Source organism: Antechinus flavipes, chromosome 4, assembly GCF_016432865.1.
Source record: "Antechinus flavipes isolate AdamAnt ecotype Samford, QLD, Australia chromosome 4, AdamAnt_v2, whole genome shotgun sequence".
NCBI classification, from domain to species: Eukaryota; Metazoa; Chordata; class Mammalia; order Dasyuromorphia; family Dasyuridae; genus Antechinus; species Antechinus flavipes.
The window spans coordinates 187945458-187958829 of NC_067401.1; positions in this window are offsets into that span (position 1 = coordinate 187945458).

The window sequence follows — 13372 nt, forward strand, 5'->3', positions numbered from 1 at the left end:
AGCAACAGGAATAAAACAAGAAAAAAGAACTACAGAAATAAGCATAGTTAAAAGGGACATAAAACAATCACTATTTGCTTATAATACAACTTAGAAAACCCTTGAGAATCAGCAAAGATGAGACAATGAATAGTTTCAGCAAAGTTGCAGGCTACAAAATAAACTCAAGTCATTAATGTTTCTATATAATAAAAACAAAATCCAAGCAACAAAAATTAAAAAGGAAATACCATTCCAAATAACAACAAAATACATAAAATGTCTTGGAGTTGACCTACTGAATTACAAAAGAGATTTGTGTAGATTTAACTAAAATGTACTCCTTAAAGAAATAAAGAACATCTTAAATAGCTAGAGAAATATTCAGTGCTCATAGCTAGGCCATGCTAAACTAATAAAAATGACAATACATTCCAAGTTAATTCATAGTTTTGATGTTATTCTCTTAAAATTACCAAATTTTAAATTTAAATTTAAAAATGTTTTAAAAGAACTTGATACAATAATGACAATTTTTTTTCTTTCTTTCTTTGTTCCTTTCTTTCTTCTTCTTTTCTTCTTCGCTGATTTGAACTCAGGTCCTCCTGACTTCAGGGCTGGTGCTCTATCCACTGTGACACCTACCTGCTCCAATAATGATTTCATTTGGAAAAATAAAAGAGCTAGAATATCAAGGGAAATTTTGAAAAGAAGTAGGAATGAAGGAAAAATTACAGGGAAGATGGAGGAGTAAGTCAGAAAATTCTATGCTCTACAGATTTTATTCAGAAACAAGACAGAACATAGTGGCAAAAATCAAATATTGGGGTAGAACAGTCATCCTCCTAGGACAATTGAGAAGATCTCAAGAAAGATCTGAAGGATGGAGGCATGACCAAAATGACTCCAGATTGTCTTTACTGAAACAACAAACAACAATGCCCATCCCTAACTACAGCTGGTTTGGGGGAGACACTCTTAGTCTTGGCCATGGGAACTTTCATCTTACAGACATCTAAATAGGGAAAGATTTGAAGGACCCTCTGCTGCCTAGGGACTCAAGGTCCTGTTGTGCTGATCAGAAACACTAGGCTATGGCAGGTGAGCAGCTAGCACACATTCCTTGTGAGTGGGATAGCAGAGGGGATACTGTTGGTTGTGCCTAACTTTGTTGGGAGGAAGATGCCCTTTCTGGTGAGATCATAATAAAATTCCTTTCTGCTTTTACTTTGAGAAATCTCCTTTATTTATTTGAGCCAGTGGTCTTGACCCACACAAGGCCATGATTCAGTGCTGAGTAAATGGTCTTAGAATCAGCTCCAAATAGTGATCACCAAATGGTGATCACCAATCATAAATCGTGATCGTGAAGCTAATTAGTTTCCAAACATATGGCAATTTTCCTTTGGAGTAGGTTGAGATGCTATTCTCATTTTCATTCTCATTCCACAGTTTCTCCATCAAGATAGGAAATATTTAATCTGGAAGCGATCATATGAAGATAGGAAATGTTCTTCCATGGGAAACATAGCAAAAACTTTTAAAGTATGAAAAGAATTCATATTGGCTGGATGATACAGAAAGTGCAGCATCAACAGATGTAACAATGTAGATTATTATAAAAAAAAAATCTTTCTCTGACTTTAGGCAAAAGGACTGTAGTCTTAGAATACTAAGAAAAGAGATAAGAGCCTTAAACTGGCCTTTCTCTTTCTGCAGTCCTTGGTTCTTTTTCCTGACCCTTGGATACATAGTGACTGGAAATTGCTCTGAGTATAAAATGATGGTAAGCTCTTTGAAGTAAGGGATTATTTCATTTTTGTCTTTGTATTTCCAGCATCTAGCACAGTGCTTGGCATGCAGACTCAATTTTTTTTTTTTAATTAAATTGAATTGAATTAAATTTAACCAAATTTTATGCTAGCTACGGCAGGAGGCAAGGATACACAGATACTAAGGTGAATTTTCCCCAAAGATCTAAATACAATCTTTTCAGATTTTCTGAGAATTCTATCTCCCTCCCCCATTCCCACACCAATCTCTAAAAATCTTATAGCTTCAAAGAAAAAGTGTTTTTTTTCTCTTCTTCCAGAACTAGAAAGCAGCAATATAGTTATTGTATCTATACCACCTTGTGGTCATGCATAAGAAGTGCAACTTCACAAGAGAACACACACACACACACACACACAAACACACACACACACACACACCCCAAAAACTAATAGTTTTGATTATATAATATTAAAAAGACTTTTTCATAAATAAATTAAGTAGAATATATCAACAAGCATTTATTATGTACCTACTGTATTTCAGACACTCTTATTCTAATAAGGGAAATGGTCAAAAAGGCAATGACTTTCTGCATCAAATTTGCGATTAAGAGCTAGTACTCAACAGGTCATAAAATATGAATAAACAGTTTTCAAAAGCATTGCAAATAATCAACATTTTTAAATGCTCCAAGTCACTAATAAGAGAAATACAAATGAAGGAATGCAAAGTTTTATGTCATACTCATCAAACTGATAAAAAAAAAATTTGAATAAGTTTTGAGAGGATGAGTATACCTTAACAGAAAAAGGGGTCTCCAGTCCCAGTCTGTAAGTGAGGTTTTTGGACAAAAATTGGTTAATTTCACTGAGAAACTCTTTCCTTCAGTGGGCTGCTTCCTGATCAGGAAGATAGCAAAGGTTTGGGTATAGTCTGGTTTTTTATTTAGGTTTCTATGGTTTGGGGCGAGGAAGCAATTAGGGGCTAATTTACAAATCAATAAGGTTGGTGATTGTTTCCCAGATGAAAGTGATTTCCAGATCAGTTGGAAGTGGGAATTTCCCCTAGGAATTTGGTAGTTTTCCCAGAGCCAGGAGATTCAGGTGGGTGAGGATCATTTTTAAGAATTTCCCCAGGTCAGGTGGCCTGTTCTCCACAAAGATCAGGGGAACACAGAATCCTCTTACATCATAGTCATATTATTACATTTTTAAAATGATCACATTCTTTATTACAGACCAAATTTCCTTCAACACAAGTCATATTGATGAGATCAATGTCAGTCAGAAAGTTGTTAAAATCCCCTTTGTTGGTTAGTGCACAGGCTCTTCATGAAAGAATTCATGAACCTGAAATATTAATTGGCAAAAATGAAAGTTTATTGTTGGATAAGAAGCCAGTTTTGCTAAAAGACTGACTTCTTTAGTAGCAAAGTCCTATTAGGGAAGTGGAAGTTGGCACTGAGAAGAAAATGCCTTCTTAGTGGGCAGAGTCCTAGAAGCAGAGCAAAAGAACCCAAAAAAACAAAGGAGTCTTGAGACTTCAGGTTTCAGAAAGTCCAAGTCCCCAGGCCTAACTGCTTATTGGTATCCAGCCCAGATGGCCAATTGGAATTAACAACACTTCAAAGGGGTGTTTTTTGACCAAGATTTCTAATTGAATCAAAGGATCTGGCATACCCAAAAGATAACTTTTCTGGGGTGATATGCCTTCCTCAGGACGGGCTGAGACTCCAAAAGGGATCATAGATCAAAAAGGAACACAGTTTCAGAGTGATAATTTTAAAGGGAATACAGTTTTCCTCTCCCTTCAATACCATGATTAAATTTGAGATATTTTATTTATTTTAGAGGCTAAAATGGTCCCTAAAGGCTCAAATGGCACTGTATCTTTGATTGGAATCTAATAAATGATACTTTTCACCGCAGGATTTTGTTTTTTTACAATGAAAGCAAAAAATCAAACCAAAACAAAAAAACAAACCCCCAAATTCTCAGCTATAAACATACTATCAAATAAAACATTAAAAATATAGAACAACTTTGCTTTAAAAATGTGGAATAAATGTTAGTGGCAAACAAAACACATAAGCAAAATAATTTTAAAGGGCAGATTTCCTGCATAGAGTGTGAAAGTAAAGTCTATGTCATTTCTCAGTTCCTCTAACTAATACAGAATAAAATCATAATGAAGATCACACCTGCAATCCCCAATTCTACTAGCTTGAAACTTATTGTTGAAGACTTTATCAATAGCTTGGGGGTAAGACTCTGTAGTAACCAAAGAAATAAGGTCCTTCTTCTACTGGAAATGATGAGCAGGATGTTCTCAGGGAAAAAAAACAAACAAACAAACAAGCCTGGAAAACTTCCAGGAACTCAAGCAAAGTGAAATGTACTGTATACAAAGTAATAGTAATATTCTGGGATGACCTGCTGTGGTTGACTTTGCTGTTCTCAGTAGTATAATCATTCACAACTATCTGAAGGACTTATGATGAAAAATCCTATCTATACACAGAGAAGGAACTGAATGTGTTGAATGCAGATTGAAGCATTCTCTGTCTTTTCAATTTAACTTTTCTTGAGGGTTTTTATTTTCATTAGGATGAGAGATCTGGTTTTTTTTTTTTTTTCTCACAACTTGATTTTTATGAAAATGTTTTGCATAGCTTCATGTGTGATTGCTTATTTGTGGGTGGAGATAAGGGAGAGAACCTAGAACTCAAAAATTTTTAAAACAAATGTAAAATTTTGTTTTGTTTTGTATGTAACTGGGAAAAGTATTAAATAAAATAAAATAAACAAAAAGAAATAAGGTCCTTGCTGTGGCAGATGTCTGTGATTAATTGATCTAAAGTACATGGTATATAGTTGTGAGGGTGTTCTTGTAGAGGATTTCTTTAGTCCTAATTTCATTGTACATTTTTCTCTAAATGTCCGGACCTGACAAATTATCTGACATTTATGAAAATAGCCCAATTAGCATTAGCTATTTTGAAGGCAAAAATTCCCAAGACATTGAAATGATTGACCAAACCAGAGAACAAGTGATAAAGCAGGTGAGTATGAATACCTAATGTTCCACACACTATATGATGCTCATGAAGTTAATAATTTTATTTTTGACGAAGGAGGCTAAGTCTTATTTTGGGGCCATATATTGGAAAATATATATACATAAAAGAAAAACAACAATAATTTTAAAAGCATATGTTAAAAAAAAGTAACACATTTCCCAGCATTCCAAAAGAAAGTCTGATTGTGTTCACTTAATAATAATTCACATTTATATAAGGTTTTAAGATTTAGAAAATACCTCACAAAAATAACTAATATTATTGTTCCCATTTTACAGATGAAGAAACTGAAGTTCATAGATTTACCAAACTGATGAGCATTAGAGCCAGAATTTGATTACAGTTAGGTTTTCTGACTTCCAAGACAAGGCAGTTTATACCACAGAAGATCTTTTAATTAAAGAAATTGAAGAATTATGAAGTCAAGATAGCAGAAGAGTTATCAGTGTAGCATAAATAGACTCTCATAGTCTCTCCAAAACCTCTATTGTCGAGGTCCTTACTAATTGCATTTCTCCTCAAGATTCTAGGGGTAGAGGGTTCATTTTCTAATGCTCATGAGCCTCATGCTCAACAGATGATTTCCATTAGTCATTCTTAAATAGCTTTTAGAAATAATCATTTACTGTAGTGGTAATCTTGATACAAAACAATCTTCCCCCAAATCTGTGACACATTTCCATCAGTGTAAGTAGAGTTCAGAGGGAATGGATTTACCTTTAGGAACCCATAAATAAATGGTAAAAGATATAACTCAATGCTCTTGGAAATCCTTTTTTCTGGAGCTATCAAGATAGTTCTCTTATATGGTATAGCTTTTCTGCTGGGTTCCTTGAAGAACCTTGAATTTGATTTACATTGCATCCGGTGTTTTTTGGGTTTTTTTTTCCCATCTTAAAATGAAAAACAATCATGAGCCATTGTTTCCCTAGTGACAAAACTAGGATAGCAACAAAAAAGTACCAATCTTTTAGTTCTCTGAAATTCTAAACATTCTCTCTAGCTGAGTAAGGGGAAGAAATGTGAAGTTCAGATTCTGCTCCTTATCTCAATTAATTCATTATCAGGGCTTCGCTGGAACTGCTCACCACTCATTCAAATCTTCTGGGTTCTGAAATAGTCTGCTATTTTATTGACTTACAAGGAGAGAAAAAATTTCCTTGACAAATCCGAACATAATTCCTTACAATCCCACCTCATCCAATGACTTTGAAACCATGAGATAATGTTTCTTTTTAATTTTATGTGCCAATTCTTGGCACATGGTAGATGCTTAATAAATGGTTATTTTATTCTTTCCTTCTAAATTGATCAAAACTTCCTCACCTTTCCCTTACCCCCACTTTGTCTAAAGCAAGGTTTTGAGAACCTTTTTTTCTGCCAAAGGCAATTTGGATATTTATAACATCATTCACAGGCTTTACAAAATTGTCAATTTAAAGAACTCAAGAAGTGAGAGGTGGTCACCTGAGGTTGCCTTGGCATGGCCAGATCAAATAATTTCTCACCTGTAGGCTTAACTTTACCCCCACACCTCGTTTAAAGTCTAATTAACTTATTAGATGAAGAGTTTGACATCTGAGCAAGTTTCTTCATTTGCTTCTTGTTGACTTCATCTATAAAATTAAGATGACTATATTGAGTCCTTAGTTTAGAAGGCACCTTAGCCTCCTGAAGAATAGATATATTCTATATGTATATTCAGGGAAGGCTAGTACCTCTGGTATGAAGGCCCTGAGCCCTTTTGAGGCCTGCTTTCCAACTGTAGTTTCCACCTGATCCACCCAACTCTCACTTGTGACTCCAAGAGCTGTAGCAGGTGGCCTGGACACACCCCAGCAAACACTTTTGGCAGAAAGCTATATCAGGCTGAGGTGAACCAAGGATCTCAAATCCTTCAATGAGTTAGAAAGTGTGACTATCTCAAGCGTGTGAAAACTTCCCTCAGAAGAATGGATATTTGAGAACAATCTGTTTCAATGGCCATGAAAGCAACTGAAGCAGGCATTTGTGGAATGTTAAGAGCTTAGTGAGATATCAAAGATACTTAGGTCTATCAAAAACATCACTAGTCATCCTGACTTTGTCTTGCCACTGAACTTTGATGACTCTAGAGAAAGCCTCATTTAAGTCTAATTTATATGTGAAGCAAAAGACATTAACCATAGCATTTTTTTTTTTTAACTATTTTTACCTATCTTAAAGTCCTGTGGCATCAGGCAAGTAACAAAATAGTAGGTGCAGTTACATCGGGAGCTAGAGTTACAATGCTGCAGATAGATAGCCCATGCCATACAGCTGTCTTCTCAATGGAGGGAGCAGTGGGATTTGGTACTTCCTTGAGTGTCTGAACAGACTTTTAAAAGGATTGAACTGCTTACCTCCTGGTATGAGAAAGGAGATAGAAGAGGTGCCCTAAAAAAACTGTCTGCTTCACCCAATTCTGACCTACTTGCCATAGTAGATAGGGATCCCATCCTGCTGTTGAAATACCAAAAAAAAAAAAAAAAAAAAAAAAGGTAAAAACTTCTGCAAAGATGATTCTACTCCTCATTAGTACATGGAATTTGTCCATGCTTTTGTGAACAACACAAAATCCAATAAGATTTGAAAATTCTTGTGAGAGAATTTAGCAAGTATCATACCCAAATAGCAGCACTGGTTGAAAAAAAAAAAAGGTTGGCAAATGAAAAAATTTTGAATATTGTGGATAAATTCTCTTACCTTTTTTTTTTTTAAACTTTTCAGAGATGTACACATAAATGATGAAGTTGATGCACACATTGTGAGAGTTAGCTCAGTGTTTGGGAGACTCTGAATTGATTATCAAACTGAAAATTTACAGAGTCATTATGCTGATCCCATTGTTGTGTGCCTGTAAAACCTGACAGTACATCAGCATTATGCCAGGAAATAGAATAGATTCCATTTGAATTGTCTTAGGAAAATTCTGAAAATCACCTGGCAAGATAAGGTACAAGTCCTTTTTCAAGCTAAACTGCCAAGCATTCAGCCCCTATTGCAGAGATCACATCTAAAGGACTGGTCATATTATTTGAATGCCAAAGGTATGTTCAACTAACATACTATTTTATGAGAACTCATGCATAAAAAACCACTCACATGGCAAATGTTCTTCAGAAGAAAAAATACAAGGATGTTCTCCAGATCTCTTAAGAACTTTGGAATTGATTACATGATGTGGGAGACACTGGACAGTTGTCCAGCATGGTGTACCTATATTAAATAAGGCACTATGCTGTATGTATAAAGAATTGCAGTAGCTCAAAAGAAATATGAGATGTGCAACTTTAGACATACCTCCACTCCAAATGTTTATATGGATTATATAGGCCTGATTCATGATAGAGCCTTCTGAGCTCACATTGGTATGATCAGCCATAATTGGACACACTATATCTTTTTTTTTTTTTTGAATTTTTTATTTACAAAACATATGCATGGGTAATTTTTCAATGTTGATCCTTGCAAAACCTTGCGTTCCAAATTTTCCTCTCCTTCCCTCCATCTTTTCCTCCAGATGGCTGATATGTTAAATATGTTAAAATATATGTTAAATCCAGTATATGTATACATATTTATACAGTTATCTTGCTGCATAAGAAAAATCAGATCAAGAAGGGAAAAAAAAACTGAGAAAGAAAATAAAATGCAAGCAAACAACAACAGAAAGAGTGAAAATGCTATATTGTGGTTCACACTCAGTTCCCATAGTCTTCTCTCTGGGTGTGACTGACTTTCTTCATCACAAGATTATTGGAACCAGCCTGAATCATCTCATTGTTAAGAAGAACCATGTCCATCAAAATTGATCATTTTATAATCTTGTTGTTTCCATGTACAATAATCTGCTCATTTCAATCTGCTGATTTCACTCAGCATCAATTCATGTAAGTCTCTCCAGACCTTTCTAAAATCATCCTGCTGATTGTTTCTTATGGAACAATAATGTTCTATGACATTCACATACCATAATTTATTCAGCCATTCTCCAACTGATGAGCATCCACTTAGTTTCCAGTTTCTTGCCACTACAAAGAGGGCTGCCACAAACATTTTTGCACATGTGGGTCCCTTTCCCTCCTTTAAGATCTCTTTGGGATATAATCCTAATAGAAACACTGCTGGATCATAGGATATGCACAGGTTGATAACTTTCTGGGCATAGTTCCAAATTGTTCTCCTGAATGGTTGGATCCGTTCACAGTCCCACCAACAATGTATCAGTGTTCCAGTTTTCCCATATCCTCTCCAACATTCATCATTATCTTTTCCTGTCATCTTAGCCAATCTGACAGGTATGTAGTGGTATCTCAGTTGTCTTAATTTGCATTTCTCTGATCAATAGTGATGTGGAGCACCTTTTCATGTGACTACAATTTCACATCATTTCCTTTGACTATTTATCAATTGAAGAATGGTTTGAACTATTATAAATTTGAGTCAGTTCTCTATATATTTTAGAAATGAGGCTTTTATCAGATCCTTTGGATGTAAAAATGTTTTCCCAGTTTATTGCTTCCCTTCTAATCTTGTCTACATTAGTTTTGTTTGTACAAAAACTTTTATAAAATTTTATTTTATTTTATTTTATTTTATTATAGCTTTTTATTTGCAAGCTATATGCATGGGTAATTTTATCTCACTGACAAACCTTTTATTCCAATTTTTCCCCTCTTTCCCTGCTTCCTCTCCCCCCAATGGCAGGTTGACCAATATAGTGTACAAAAACTTTTTAACTTAATATAATAAAAATTGTCTATTTTATGATCAATAATGATCTCTAGTTCTTCTTTGGTCACAAATTCCTTCATCCTACACAAATCTAAGAGGTAAACTATCCTATGTTCTTCCAATTTGTTTATAATATCATTCTTTATGTCTAGATCATAAATCCATTTCGATCTTATCTTGGTATACAATGTTAGTTGGGTGGGTCTATGCCTACTTTCTGTCATACTAGTTTCCAATTTTCCCAGCAGTTTTTGTCAAATAGTGAATTCTTATCCCCAAAACTGGGGCCATTGGATTTGTCAAATACTAGATTGTTATAGATTGACTATTATGTTCTGTGAATCTAACCTATTTCACTGATTCAACTTCTCTGTTTCTTAGCCAATACCAAATAGTTTTGGTGACTGCTGCTTTATAATATAGTTTTAGATCTGGTACAACTAGGCCACCTTCATTTGCTTTTCTCTTCATTAATTCCTTTGAAATGCTTGCCCTTTTGTTCTTCCTGATGAATTTTGTTATTTTTTCTAGGTCAGTAAAATGGTTTTTTGGGAGTTTGATTGGTATAGCACTAAATAGATAGTTTAGGTAGTATTGTCATCTTTATTATATTCACTCGACCTATCCAAGAGCACTTGTTATTTTTCTGATTGCTTAGATCTGACTTTATTTGTGTGGAAAGTGTTTTGTAGTTTTGCTTATTGTTCCTGACTTTCCCTTGGCAGATAAATTCCCAAATACAATATACTATCAACAATTATTTTAAATGGAATTTCTCTTTGTATCTCTTGCTCTTGGATTTTGTTAGTGATGTATAAGAATGTTAATGATTGTGTGGATTTATTTTGTATCCTGCAACTTTGCTAAAGTTGTGGATGATTTCTAATAGCTTTTTAGTTGATTCTCTAGGGTTCTCTGTGTACCATCATATCATCTGCAAAGAGTGATAATTTGTTTTCCTCATTACCTACTCTAATTTCTTTAATCTCTTTTTCTTCTCTTATTGCCAAAGCTAGCATTTCTAATACAATATTGAAAGAAATAGTGATAATGGGTAGCATTGTTTCACCCCTGATTTTATTGGGAATGGTTCTAGTTTATCCCCATTACATATGATGCTTGCTGATAGTTTTAAATAGATGCTACTGATTGTTTTAAGGAAAAGTCCATTTATTCCTATATTCTCTAGTGTTTTTATTAGGAATGAGTGTTGGATTTTATGAAATGCTTTTTCTGCATCTATTGAGATAATCATATGGTTTTTGTTAATTTGGTTATTGATATAGTCAATTATGCTAATAGTTTTCCTAATATTGAACCAGCCCTGCATTCCTGCAATAAATCCTGTTTAGTTGTGATGTATTATTATAGGGATAATTTTCTGTAATCTCTTTGCTGATGTTTTAAGATTTTTGCATCAATATTCATTAGGGAGATTGGTCTATAATTTTCTTTCTCTGTTTTTGTCCTACCTAGTTTAGGTATTAGTACCATGTCTATGTCATAAAAGGAATTTGGTAGGACTTTTTCAATCCCTATTTTTTCAAATAATTTATGTAGTATTGGAGTTAATTGTTCTTTAAATGTTTGGTAGAATTTACATGTAAATCCATCTGCTCCTGGGGATTTTTTCTTAGAGAGTTGATTAATCACTTGTTCTATTTCTTTTTCTAAAATGGGACTATTTAAATAATTTATTTCCTCTTCTGTTAATCTGTGCAATCTATATTTTTGTAGGTATTCCTACATTTCACTTAGGTTGTCAAATTTATTGGCATAAAGTTGGGCAAAGTAACTCCTGATAATTGTTCTAGTTTCCTCTTCATTGGTGGATAGTTCTTCCTTTTCATTTTGGAGACTAACAAACTAAAAGTTTATTTATTTTGTTGGTTTTTTCATAAAATCAACTCTTAGTTTTATTTATTACTTCAATAGTTTTTTAGTTTCACTTTTATTGATTTCTCCTTTTATTTTTAGAATTTCAAGTTTGGTATTTGATTGGGGGTTTTTAATTTCTTCTTTTTCTAGCTTTTTTAGTTGCAAGTTCAATTTATTGATCATCTCTTTCTCTAGTTTATGCAGGTAAGCCTCTAGAGATATAAAATTTCCCCTTATTACCACTTTGGCTGCATTCCACAAATTTTGGTATGTTGTCTCATTATTGTCATTCTCTTGGATGAAATTATTGATTGTGTCTATGATTTGCTGTTTCTATAATATCACTCTTTATGTCTAAATCATGAACCCATTTTGACCTTATCTTGGTATATGGTGTTAAACGTGAGTCAATGCCTAGTTTCTGCCATATTAGTTTCCAATTTTTCCAGCAGTTTTTGTCAAATAGCGAGTTCTTATCCCAAAAGCTGGGGTCTTTGAGTTTGTCAAACACTAGATTGCTATAGTTATTGAGTATTTGGATGCACTATACCTTAACTACAATACAATGATGACATTTTGGTACTCTTCAAGAATGAAGGGCAGCAACTTCTCTTACAGTGATTTTCAAGGAAAGTTCTTTCCATCAATCCATAGGAGTTTATTAAACATCTTGCTGTTTTCTAGGCACTGCTCTAGGCACTAGAGATATAATTACAGAAGAGACAAAAATCTTTGCTCTCAAAGGTTATACAATAATGTTCACTGATAAGTAAATGTATCCAGATACTAGAGACAATGTCCATTGGAAAACAAAAACTTTAGAGTGTCCTCAAATCCCAAGAAAGGAGAGCTGGTTCTATGATGGACTATACTTAGAAGCTAATCTCAACTTTTTCTAAGAGGGACAGAGAGAGAAATCATGTGAGAGCATTCCCCTGAGAATCAGTATACTATATAAGAAATAAGATCCTAGCTTCCAGAGAGGGATATAACAATCACTGTTGCCAGTAGCAGTAGCCTATAACTGACTGGGATTTGCCATGACAGCCACTGGAGAAAAGTAGCATCTCATAGCAAGAGATGAGAAGACAGGGACTGTGTGATCAATTCCTACACCAGAGTCCCAAAGTAGGCAACCAAGTTTGCTGAAACTCTTTCAACTGCTGACTCTTTCTCATGCTACTCTTCTCTTTTCTAGTGCTTCTGTGTTTGCTCCTTGAATCTTTGTTTCTTAGGAGTTTACTTACTCTCCATTTCTTTTCAGTTTTTAAAGCAGCATTTTGTCAAGATAACTGGTTAGAAATTGCATCATTTATCTCTATGATTCATCCCATAGCCATCATTCAGGAAAGCAAGTGCTGTGGAGAAGGACCATGCATCTCCACAAACTAGTAATCAGCTGTTACACACAGAGCAGACAAGTCAAGCTAATCAAAAAAGCAGGACACCCTAACAGCAAAGAGATGCCAGAAAGTAAAAACACTACCACCTCCCCTATATCTTGATAGAGGCAGCTCAATACCCTGAACCCAAGAATATGGGAATAGCAATGCTTCTAGCCTAGTATACTTAGATATCATTCTGGGAAGCAACCTCTTGGCAAATGTGCCAGTAGCCATAACTACTGAAGATCTTGGGGAAAAAAAAAAAGTTTTTCCCACCAATCTTTGCCTTTGTCAGATGGTTCAACATCAGAAACTGATATAATTTTATCATTTTACATTTTTTTTAAAAAGCATTAACATCTGTTTTGTTTGTAGCACTCTAATAATCATGAGTTGATTATCTTTGGTTAGCCTCATTAAGCTTCTATCTTCTTTTTCTATTTAACGTCCAGGCTCAGCAGAGTGCTATGCACATAAGTACTTAATAAATACTTCATTTCTTCATTCATAAATTCATTGA